The 12,967-nt window shown below is 39.2% G+C and overlaps 1 long non-coding RNA gene and 1 other non-coding gene across 2 annotated transcripts in view; one reads left to right on the top strand and one right to left on the bottom strand.

Moving 5' to 3' along the window:
- Positions 1 to 12,967, top strand: part of LOC141371480 (uncharacterized) — a 45,521-nt gene that overhangs the window by 15,660 nt on the left and 16,894 nt on the right. The gene's annotated exons all lie outside the window — the stretch shown is intronic.
- LOC112809822 (small nucleolar RNA SNORA33) lies at positions 8,561 to 8,690 on the bottom strand. The gene has a single exon (XR_003204666.1). It is a non-coding gene; the product is annotated as a small nucleolar RNA SNORA33 (small nucleolar RNA).

Below are 12,967 nucleotides of genomic sequence, written 5' to 3'. Positions count from 1 at the left end.
TCTCTGTACCTTTCTCTGTTCTTCCATCCTCCCCTAGCAGTCTATCCTTTGGTCCCTTTGTTTTAAAGACTGAAAAGACCATGTAATTATTAGAAATCCCTATGAGTGAGATTGGGAATTTTAGCAAAAGAGAGTGAGAGAGAGAGAGAGAGAATCATTTACAAACCACACAGCAAACAGCGAGTTCTGCTTTGGTATTGCTTTCCATAATATGACTTGAGGACCATTTCTGACTTACAGCCTTGCTGCCCCTCAGAGGTCCTTATTTTTCCTCTCTGAGGTTATAATTCAGGTGTGGCCAATGACTTTGGGCAACTAGGCAAGTGAACAATGAAAAGAAAAAAAAGAAAAAAGAATGGTGAAGAGACAAATTTTAAAACACCAGCAGTTACACTGTGATATTTTAACTTGCCAATGACTTAAGGAAAGAGTCTAAGGCCGAAAAAGCTATAATGAATCTTATGTAAGTGTTAAGTATTATTCTGGTGATTTTTGCATAATCTGTGTTTCTGGGGTGATCTCCATTCCAATCTGAGAGGAACTGCTCCTCTCTCCTCAATCAAAAGTGTTTAATATCCATGTCTTTTGAATTGGAGTACTTCTTGAAAAAAAGCCAGCTGGACTATATTCACGTGGTTTTCATGGTGTATTAGTTATTTTACTGCTGTGCTAAGATATTATCCCAGAAATAAGTAGCGTACAATATCAAATGTGTCACCTCACAGCTTTTGTGCATCATGGATTAGGACATGCCTTAGCTGGGTGATTCTGGCCCAGGTTTTTGTAGGTGGTACAGTCAAGGTGTCTTCCAGGCTACCGATCATCTGAAGACTTGAATGTGGCTGGAGGATCTGCCCCCAAACTCACTCAGGAGGCTGTTGTCACGAGGCCTCAGTTCCTGATGTGAGACTTTCCACAGGTTAGCTAGAGCATCCTCCCAATATGGCAGCTGGTTTCCCCCAGAGCGAGTGATCCAAGAGAGAGCAAGAAGAAAGCTGAAAGTCTTTCAGACTTTTTCAGAAGTCACTCTCCTTCATTTTTGCCTAACTGTCTTGTCCTCATGAGCCCATCTTTAAGGGGGGAGGGGAATTAAGCTCCCCAACTCTGGAAGAGAGGAGACTCAGAAATTTGTGGAAATATTTTAAGACCACTGCAGGTAGTAAATATTAAAGATAATTATCATGGAAATACAAAGATGACAAACAATATTAATTTAATAGACTAAAAGAATAAAAAGAGAGCAGGCTTTGATTAGCAGAACAGGCCATTTGATGGAAATGAAGGAAGAGTTGTATCTTTATTTAAAGACTACAAGAGATGGTATAGACTATATAAGCTATTTTCAGGGCTTCTTCTTCAAATTAAGGTAAAGAATGATTTCATGGAAGAATTTTTTTAAATATATGTACATGTTTAAAATAACTAAATAGTGCTAAAGTATTATAATGCAATAGTCTCCTGCTCTTAGCCTTCCAGCTAATAGGCCTACACTCTATGGGCAAACACTTTAGTCCTTGTGCTGATACCTTATAATAACTTCACCCCACATATTCAAGTGTATGTCTTTACTATGATTTTCTGGTTTATCAATTTGAGACATTTTCTATACATTAATTGCTGTGACAGATAAGGATCTAGCTCTCTTATATGTTAGCCTTACTTAATTCCTCTGTCCTTCCCCTGTATTGTAGAGATCTTCTTACCAACATAATCAGAACCAGTAGTTGATCATTTAATTGGAAAAAGCAGGTATTCATAATAAAAATTACATGTAGAATTTCTTAAGTGTTTCATTTTAACTGAAAGCAAATGATCTTTTGATGCAGGGTCAAGGACTTGTCCTTCGGTGTGGTTCTTGCAAAAAAAATCAAACCCAGGACACATCTTCTATGACTGATTTCTAGTTTTGGTTTCTTTAAAGTGGTACAAAAATTAAAAACATTTGCAAGGCAAACTGAGTAGAGAATTATTCTAGAGGTTGGTTTCCGCCACCCCCACCCAGTCATTAACAAGTGTCTTTCAGATTTTTAAGTATATTTTTAGTGATTTGTTATTATCAAATTTTTCAACATTACTTCGTTAGAAACAAAGAACTCTTTGTAACACCCTTATTTCATTAGTTTTTGTAACATGAAGCAAAATCAAAGAATTACCATTATAAATACAATTAGAATGAACAGGTTTGGAAATAAACCCAGTGACTTTGGAAAAGCATAGATGTCCCCAGTGGGAGCCCAAGTACACAGCTTGGGACTCACTTGCTACTCCTGCGCTTCCTGTCCTGGGGGGCAGGCACTAACCTGACCCCATGCCAGGACCTGCTCCCAGTGTTCAGACATATTTACTGATTTAAAACTCTTAACAGTTCTAATTCATAACTCCTATTATCCCTATCAGAAAAAGAACCTGAAATTTGAAAATACCCAGAAGACACGATGAGGTGTTCTTTCAGTACAACACTGAGATTTGACATTCTATTAAGTGGGCTATTTTACAAACATGCGTTAATTTATAATTTTGTTTTTGCTTTTTTTTTTTTTTGCCTGATAGAGATGCCAATAATTTATTTTTGAAAGAAGAAATAACCCCAAAGTTTATGATTTGTGGCGTGTTGGACTTTACCAATTTTGTGTTTAATCCAGCAATCTTATTCTAGTCATTAAACTGTGTGTGTGTGTCTTCAAATTCTCTTTAAACTTGTTTAATATCTTACTGTTATACTCCTTATTTAACAAGTTCAATAAAATTTTGACCCATGTTCATTTCATATTTGTACAAGGCTCATGCTTTTGTCTTCCTGAAAATTATACTTTAATATCCTCATTTTACAGATGAAGATAATAAGGTAAAAATGGTTAATATTTGTCCAAGGAAACACAGTGCTAGAAAATGACATGCTAAGGGCTTGCATTCAATGTGCATGGGAATTAGTCAGTATAATTTGCAGATGGAATGGAGGGTGTCGATTAATCTGTCAAGTCAATTACATTGAGGCCAGTTAAGAGAACATCTATTGTAGTGAAATTACTATTTTTACTTAAATTCATAAATGGTATTTATAGTAATATGACTATGAAAACATTACTTGCTCCAGATCCAATTGATTATATTTTCTATAATGTACAATTTCTTTGCTTCTCTTGGAATTTTTAATGGTCTTTGCTTTTCATTTTGCATTGTCTTCTATTACTTTTGAGTTATGGACAAATATTTCTAAGTAGCTATTGAGTGCCCGGGGGGAAAAAGCAATACCTCAGTACACAAAATAAGCAAAAGTTCCTAAGTTTGTGGATCTTATCCTCTAGTGAGGGAAGCAGACAACAATCACAACAAGGCACAGTTTGCCCAAAAGTAAAAGTGCTTCAGAGCAGGAGGATAAAGCAAGATAAGTGACATGCCAGAATGGAGGGAATGCAATTTTAAATAGGGAGAAGTCAAATGTTGAATACCAACCTGAAAGAAATAAGGAAGAAAGCCATACAGATGACTGCATGGGGAATAGTGGTCCAGGCAGAGGGGACCAGAGGGGGCCAGTGTGAGGACCCAAGGGGCAAGCTTGGTATGTTCAGCGAACACCAAGGAGGCCAAAGTGGCTGAAGCAGATTCACTGAATGAGACAGTACAAGGAGGTGGCTCACAGAAATAATTATTAGGGGCCTTTTGGTAGATTGAATTACTTACCCCATCCTGTACCCAGCCCTTTGCTATGTGACTTTACTGCCCTTCCAGCTGGAGGTCAAATGTGCTTCTCTGCTCCCTAAGTCTGGGGTCCCCTGTGTGACTTTGGTCAATGGGGTGTAGACGGACCTGAATGCACCAGTTCAAGTCTGGGCCTAAGAGATGTCACATGCTTCTGTTTGCCCTCTTGTGCTTCTGCCATCACTTTGAGAAGAACTTCCCCCAAGTATCTGCTGACCCTTCAAACTTGTCATGAGAATAAGCATGTTTGTCATAGACCCATGTGCAGCTCACAGCGAGGAGCCATACCCAGCCAACACTGCAGCTTGAAGGGGGAGCCACCCCGAGCCCGGTCTCAGTCAGCCAAGCCACAGCATATCTGCAGACCCATGAGCAAGACAATACATATTTATTACTGTAAATGTCATGATGCTGCTTGTCACACAGCATTATTGAATATATTTTGGTGGTGGATCCAATACTCTGTTAACCGTACAGGTCAGGGTGTGAGAGAAAAAGGTGACTTATGGAAGACACCAAGACTTGGCCTGAGAATCTAGAAGGATGGAGTCACTGTGACAGGAAAGACTACAGTGAAGCTGGCTTTGGTGTCAGGGACATCACGTGATTTGCTTTGGACATATTTATATTTAGAAATCTATTGGGAGTTTGTGCTTCTGTTAATAGTGGAATAAGTAATTCAAACCAACCTGTCACTGAAGACATCTTTTAAAGCTTGACAAAATATTAACAAAATATGCTTGAAGGCATGAATGGGCAAATAAGGTCATGGAGAAACCTTGAGGGACAGCCCCACACAGCAGCACTAAGAGTAAACTGAAGTATCTTGGTCTTCACACAGATTACAACCTTAGATCATCTCACTCACTGATACTACAGTCAGGTGATCCTGAGAGAAGCAAATGTAAATCCTCTCTAGAACTGAATTTAGTTTTTTAAAAACAATTTGCAAATATAATTTCTGACAAAAAAGAAAAAAAAAGGAATAGGCAGAAGTAAGACAACACACACAAACTCAGCAGAGACTGTGAGTGGTAGGAAAAGATAAAGGACCACAGACAAGATGGCTACCAAATCCCAAAGTTTTATAACTATGCTTCTGATAAATCTTGGCTGAAATTTTTAGCAGGTAACTGGAAAGTATAAATGTTACTAAAAAGAAAACAAATACTTGGAAAAATATATTAACTGAAATTTCGAACTCAGAGGGTGAATTTCAAGGCATTTTATTTATTTTTTTATTATTATGTTATGTTAATGCCCGTACATTACATCATTAGTTTGTGATGTAGTGTTCCATGATCATTGTTTGCGTATAACACCCAGTGCTCCATGCAGAATGTGCCCTCTTTAATACCCATCACCAGGCTAACCCATCCCCCCAACCCCCTCCCCTCCAGAACCCTCAGTTTGTTTTTCAGAGTCCATCGTCTCTCATAGTTCGTCTCCCGCTCCAATTTCCCTCCCTTCATTCTTCCCCTCCCTTCATTCTTCCCCTCCTGCTATCTTCTTCTTCTTTTTTTAAAATATATATTGCATTATTTGTTTCAGAGGTATAGATCTGTGATTCAACAGTCTTGCACACTTCACAGCGCTCACCATAGCACATACCCTCCCCAATGTCTATCACCCAGCCACCCCAGCCCTCCCACCCCCCACCACTCCAGCAACCCTCAGTTTGTTTCCTGAGATTAAGAATTCCTCATATCAGTGAGGTCATATGATACATGTCTTTCTCTGATTGACTTATTTCGTTCAGCATAACACCGTCCAGTTCCATCCACGTCGTTGCAAAGCATTTTAGACACAAAATAAGAGAGAACTTGTGAACTGGAAGATAAAAGACAAAAATATTCAGAAAGAACTGAGGGGAAAAAAGGGCAGAAGGTAGAAGATAAAAATTTATGGAGAACTGAGTGAGAAAATCTTACATATGAGCAATTGGAGTCCAGAAAAAGAGGAGAAAACTGTGGTGCAGAATATATATATTTGGATAAAGGTGAGGAATATTCTTAAACTAATGAAAAACTAATAATACACTCACATAAATTATGTAGCTCTTTGAGCCTGACCTCTCTCATTTGGCATGTCTTTAAGATTCATCCATGCTATCCATGAATTAGTAGGGCGTTTCTTTTTTTTTTTTTAAGATTTTTATTTATTGATTTGAGAGTGAGAGTGAGAGAGATCACAGAGGGAGAGGGAGAAGCAGACCCACTGCTGAGCAGGGACCCCAGTGTGGGGCTCGATCCCAGGACCCTGAGATCACGACCTGAGATGAAGGCAGCCGCTTAACTGACTGAGCCACCCAGGCACCGCAATAGTTCATTTCTTTTTAATGTCAAATATTATCCCACTGTATGAATGTACTACGGTCTGTTAATGCTTTCACCAGTTGATGGGCTTTTGAATTACTTCCAGTTTTTGGTGATTGTAAAATGGCTACACTCATACACAGGCTTTTGTGAGAACATTTATTTTCATTTTTCTCAAGGAAATGCCTAAGAGTGGGATTGCCAGTTCATAGGCTACGTGTATATTTCACTTTATAAAGAATTGCCAAACTGTTTCCAAAGTGGTTGTAGCAATTCATCATTCCGCAGCCTCTCCAATAGTCAGTATTGTTGAATTATTTGTTTGTTTATATTGTAGTCATTCTAATCAGTTTGTAGTAGTATCTCATTGTGGTTTTAGTTTGTAATTTCCTTCATGATTAATGACGTTGAGTATCTCTGCATGTGCTGATTTGACATCTGTTTATCTTCCTTGATGAAATCTTTGCCTAAGTGTTTTCTCCATCTTCAAAAAAAAGTTAGGTGTTTTTTTTAAGATTTTATTTATTTATTTGAGAGAGAGAATGAGATAGAGAGAGCATGAGAGGGGGAAGGGTCAGAGGGAGCAGCAGACTCCCCGCTGAGCAGGGAGCCCAATGTGGGACTTGATCCTGAGACCCCAGGATCATGACCTGAGCCGAAGGCAGTCGCTTAACCAACTGAGCCACCCAGCCTCCCAAAAGTTAGGTTTTTAAAACTGTATTTTTTAGCTGTGAGTGTGCTTTTTCTGGTCTCTGTTTGTAAATATTTTCTGTCTGTGGCTTACCTATATCAATCAGCTATTGCTGCATAACAAAACCCCACACAGTCCTAGTAGTCTGTAACGTAACATGATTCTCTTGCACGTCTGTGGGTGCGCTGAGGGTTGGCTGATCTCTGCTGGGCTCTGAGTTACAGGGCTCTAGCTGCGGGTTGGTTTTTTCTTTTCTGTACATGTGTCCTCTTCTTCTCAAACTAGTGTGCCAACCTAGGGTACAAGAGAGCAAGCAGGAACACATGAGCCTCTTGGGAGAAATGAGGAGTAATGGGCATGGATTTTTTATTTTAGAGTTATGAATACATTCTAAAATTGATGTGATGATGAATGTACAATGAACTAAATACCATTAAATAAACTAAAGATCATTGATTTGTACCTTTTAAATTGGTGAATTGTATGTCATACGAATTTTATTTCAATAAAGGCTTTTAGAAAATAAAAGGAAAGGAAAATCAGATTGTAATAATGCATTTTGCCTTCTAAAAGTGTGTTGGGGCATGATGACTATTTATGGAAATATTTTTTTCTTTAAATAACTACAGATTCTGTGTTCTTTTTTCCTAAGAAAATAAAGCTTTAAAGCAGAAAGAAAGAATGAAAGAAAGAAAAAAACAAAGAAAGAAAGAGAGAAAGAGAGAAATGAAACCTCTTAAGGCCTAGGCTCAGAACTGGCCCCTTGTTACTTCTACCCACATTCCATTGGCCAACACTCATCCAATGGCCAGGCCCAAAGTCAATGGACCAGGAAGTGTACTCTACCTTAGTGGGACTGACTGATGAAGGGCATGGATACAGGGAGGGCTAAAAAAACATGGTAATTTAGCCTATTACATAAATGCTTAGACATTAAAATTTTAAAGAAAATCAAGGAAGTGAATGTTAAAAATCAGGTCAGTGGATGGGGGTGATTGGGAGGAATCCAAGGACCCGTGCAAAGCACTCCTTCTATTATGGATTGTAGTAGCACTTGGTGAATTGTTCTATTGTAACAATTTTCATATTGTCTTAAATTTCTTGTTAGACTATCTGTTTGCTTTTTTCCCCTCTCCTAGGTTTCATGTTCCAAAAAATTCTTTCCACATTTTCTCCAGTTTTTCATTTAGGCTTACTTATATTCAGGGAAGTTCAAGGCCTTTTAAAATGGTTTCTGTGAAAACAAAACAATGTTTCTTGGGATCCTCCTTTAAACTTTAATCTCCTACTGTCAAAAAGATATTTCTCTCTTCTTTCTGCAACAATTTCTGAAGGCCTGCTCTTCATTTAGAGACAATGTTGTTGGACAGGATTTAATAAGAGATGAAAAGGATACCAGGAACTGCATTTTAGAGTCTTAGGATTCAGTTGAATAGACATCTCATAACACCTAGGAAATAGTTGCCTAGTAATGCTCTGGAGTAGAGAGAGACAAAAAAGAGGTAAGCATGGCATTCCATGCATCCCCTAGCTTAGAATTCTTAACACTGGCTGCACATTAAGATTCCTTGAGGAGCTTTGAAATAATAGTGATGCAGAGCACCCCCTGAAGAGATGCCTATGGAATTGATTTGGGATAAAGGCTCCAGAATGGAAAATGCAATTCTCATTGTGCAATGTACTTGGGTGGCTCCCAGAATTCAGCATCACCAGCTTCTTTATTTTGCAAAGCGCAGATGTTAAAACACCAACAAAACTCATCATCAACAGTCATCACTACCTTATTGAAAATATATGTTACCACTAAAATATAGAAAGTACATTATTAAGGAATAAAGTATGGTTTGTTTGTTTTTCTTATAGCTATTTTCAGGGACCTTAAGGACGTCAAGGTCTTTAAGTCACGTAACATGGCATTCCTATTGCCAGCATTTTCTAAATTTCTGCAGAAACACATTCAGGTAAGCAGATTAGTTGGCTGGCTTTAAAGTATGGTTTTTAAAGGAAATCAATCAGCTTTAAAAATGCCTTCAAGTGCGATTACATTATTTTCTCTCTCCTTGCATTGCAAACAACTGCAGACTCTGTCATGAGTCATGGCCCATCAGTAGAGACATTTGAGCACGTTTGGAACCAGATACACTAATGGTTACTTTCTTGGATCACGAGTACCAGAGTTTTCACGAAGGCAAGGATTTGCTCTCCCTTCTCCATCCCATGAGTTTTTGAAAACGAGGCCACCTCTCTCACCTTTCCCTTGTGCTTCTAGCATCGACCTCTTGCAAACACCTGGGGTTGGGAGCAAGCACACATCGATTCTCAGAGCACAACGTCCTTTTGTAAAGTTTCAAAGAATAACTATGTCTTCCATGACACTTCTCTTTGAAGGAATAGCATTTATACCTTCCTGATTGGCCCATTTTCATGTGAATTTGGTAAAAATCTTTGTGAGTATCGATATATGTGTGGCGAAGTTCTAACTGAAGCTGAAGCGTGAGGAGAAACAGCCTTTGCTCTCTCACTGTTCCTGTGTTCTTGGCTCTCCGAATATTTCATCCTGTGGCGAATGTTGATATGATGACATAATTGGGAGGCAGTGAGTGACCATCTGAGCTGAAGGAAAGAAAAAAAATCACTATATGTGAATGCAAAGTGGTATAGTCCCTTGGGTAAAAAGGTATGGAGGCTCCTGAGAAGATTAAAAATTGAACTACCATATGATCCAGGAATTCCACTCCTGAGAATATATCTGAAGGAAACAAAATCACTATCTCAAGGTATCTAAACCTGCAAGTTCATTGCAGCATTATTTACAATAGCCCAGACATGGAAACAATCCTCCCAACAGATGAATGGATGAAGAAAATGTGATAGATAGATAGAAGACAATATGAAATGAAATGTTATTCATAAAAAAGAAAGAAATCCTGCCATTTACAACACCATGGATGGACCTTGAGAGTGTAAGGCTAAGTGAAATGTCAGAGAAAGACAAATATCATATAATCTCACTTATATGTGGGATCTAAAAAACGGGGAACTCATAGAAACAATGTAGAATGGTGGTTTCCAGGGGCTGAGGGTTGCGGGAAATGGGAGATGTCAGTCAAAGGGTCCAAACTTTCAATTATAAGATGAATAAGTTTTGGAGAGATAATATACAGCACGGTGACCATAGTGAACAATACTGTATCATGTACGTGAAAGTTGGTAAGAGACTGGATCTTTAAAGTTCTCTTCACAACAAAAAATTGTAACTATGTGAAGTGATAAGCATTAATTAAACTTACGCCTTAAATGATATCAGATCATTATGTTGTTCACCTAAATGCACGTTACCTGTCATTTGTAGGTCAATAAAACTGGGGGGAAGGTGCCTGTAACCTCTTTGTTCCATCTTGGATGGAGATAATGGGTCATGGACAGAGTATGCTATTAAGTTAAAAAACAAAACAAAATAGTACTTAAAAGGCAAATTCCTCAGGGAGAACATAAAAGAGAAACAAATGTGGATTGTTTGATCACCAGCTTCCTGTCAAAGCTGACATCTGCAATTTTGTACATTTCACAGCTTCCTCCCCAATTTAGTTGCCAGCTAGTGTGTTTTGGTGACTTCGTTTCTAGTTTTTCAGAAGCCTTGGCTTAGCTCTCTTGTTCTGATCTTTGTTGGAATGAGAGGTAAAGATAATAATTTTTCTTGTATAATGGTAAGCATCAAGAATGTCTGAAAAATATAGCCTCAATGGATTTTTGTATTCAGACATGAAAATAACAAAGTAGTTTATTTTCTACACATGCCAGGCACAATAAATCACTTCCTACTGTTTGTTAAATTTTCAGTGAACACCAAGAGCAAAAACTATTTTTTTCTGGCAAGGTCCTTGAAGTACAGAGTTGTGATAAAAATTTCAGGCTAACTTGAAAAAGGAGAGAAGAACATTACCATTCTCACTGTGCCTTGGACACAAGGCTTCCTGGACGGATGCCTGTTTTGCTCTGATGGGAGATGGCGTGGGGACCATGGACTTGGTTGCAAAGAGAAGCTATTGAAGGTCCATTTGATAAACTATCCTCAGAGAAAATAGCAAAATACTTTATTTAGGGAGAAAATATTGTTTTAATCTTTGGCATACAACTATCAGACGAGAGGTGGCAGCTCATAATCTTAAATATCAAGCCAAACCCTGCAGGGCCCACGGTCACATTCCTGGTAGGAATGTTCCTGCAGAACGTTGAGGGAATAAGGCATCCAGACAGCCATGTAATAAAGACATGGGTCCCACAGCAGCACTGAAAGTGCTCACACCTTCTGACTTAAGACAGTCGGGTTTTCTGTTTCCCCCGATCACTGCCTTTTGATTCTGCTTTGAGTCTTGCTACACTTCTATACTTGACCACGTGACTCAGTTTTTACCTCACTGGTCTTCTGATCTCAGACATTCTGGCATTTTAAATCTATCTACAACTGCAGGATGATTATGGAAATACCTGTCTGGGGATTCCTCCCACTCGATCTCAGAAGTATTTGTCAGAAAAAGATTGTCCATATCAGAGGGGGATTTATAGAGTCCAAGATAGGACTCATGTTTAAAATTGGGTTGTGCAATTTTATAACAACAGTGGATAAATCAGTACAACATAGCATAATCATAACTGGGCAGTTGACGTGTTCATTGTTAGAGTGTAAGAGAGCAGAGCTCTTTCTTTCCCCTCACGTTTATCCCTTAGCAGAGTTAATTAAAAGGACTGGATTCCATGTTGACTCTTGAGAATGAGTTACCATCACCTCGATAATCTGTCACACCATCTCAGGGAGAAACACTCCCACAACACCTACAATAGTCTTGGATCTAGGGACTACTGACTTTGAAATAATCAACAGGTAGTCTGTAAGAGGGGAAAAAAGAGGTGTTACTTTAGGGGAGGGATCTACATCAATGTGAGTATGCTAGGTGGGGCTTGGGACTGGCATTATTGGTGAATTTTCTTTGGGACTTGACCAATGGTATCATCTCTCTTACTGATGTGGGAAAAAAAGGCAGAAGAAAAAATTATTAAATTTCCTTACTACCTAGAACCCATTGACAAGTCCTTGAAACAGGGAGAGTGACATTCCTCTAGGGACTCAACTGCCTCGAAGTTAATACTTTGCTAAGGGCAATAAGCAATGCCTAGCCTGACCCTCAACAACCCCCAGCCCCCCAGGATCCTCTAAGTCCAGTTTAAAGTATAAAAATTCCTTTGGAAACTTCCTTTATCTATAACCATCCCCCACACCAAGATATGTGTTGGCAATCATCCCCCAAGCATATGGCCCACCAATATACATCTGAAAGGTCTCACGACTCAGGTTTTATTCGATGGTAATAAATGACCTTTCCCCAACAATAGCTAAGTCCCCTCAAGCTCCTGAAGACCTTGTTTTCCAAAATTCCTTAGAGACTTACGCTGTCCTAAACCGCCTCCCAGCTCATAGGTATATAACCACCAACCTCACAATCTAACCACAGCTCTTTCTGCCCATGCTGCCCTGTCCCCATGCTTTAATAAAATCACCTTTTTTGAACCAAAGACATCTCAAAGGGGCTCTCTCCTCTGTGGGAAGCAAGGAATGCATTTGATTCAATAGGAGGGTAGGTGGGTGGTTGCTACGAGGTACTGGAACCATTGCATCCCATGAGTGACAATGTATTGGGTTAATATCTCAAAAATATCACCCACATCACACATGGGTCTGTGCACAGCTGAGAAGGAAGAGCTAAACCTATCTACGAACAGTCACTCAAGTCCCTGCCTGTTAAGTGTGAACTTTAAAATTAAGTCTTCAAGTAATGGAAGATTTCCCAATATAAGAAAAGACACCATCCAAGACATAAACAATTGTATAGTGCGGAACAGAGGGCGATACAAAATGCTGCAGGCTCAAGATGAGGGGGAAAGAGCTCCTCAACCGAAATTCATCTAACTTCAATAGAGATGAAGCGGGAGAGCGAGATTCTCATTTCCTGGAGTCGAAGAATGAATCTCGAGGACAAAAGAGAGCAAGTAAAGCAATAGAGTTTTATGAGGCAAGGATACAGAAAAAGCTCTCAGGAGTAAGACTGATGTAGTTTTGAGTACGGATGAGGTTTGGTGGGGTGAAGTCCGGAGCCTACAGCCAAGAAAAAATTCTGGAGACGTCTTTGGTGCAAAATGGTGGCTTAGTTAAAGCCCTGGGACAGAACCCATGGGCAGAAAGAGCGGCTGCCCCATGGTTGTGAGG

This window comes from Callorhinus ursinus, unplaced genomic scaffold (genome assembly GCF_003265705.2).
Source record: "Callorhinus ursinus isolate GAN/ISIS: 27379988/994484 unplaced genomic scaffold, GSC_fseal_2.0 scaffold73, whole genome shotgun sequence".
Taxonomy (NCBI): domain Eukaryota; kingdom Metazoa; phylum Chordata; class Mammalia; order Carnivora; family Otariidae; genus Callorhinus; species Callorhinus ursinus.
The sequence above is the reverse complement of the archived record's forward strand: the minus strand, read 5'-3'. Positions and strand labels throughout refer to the sequence as shown.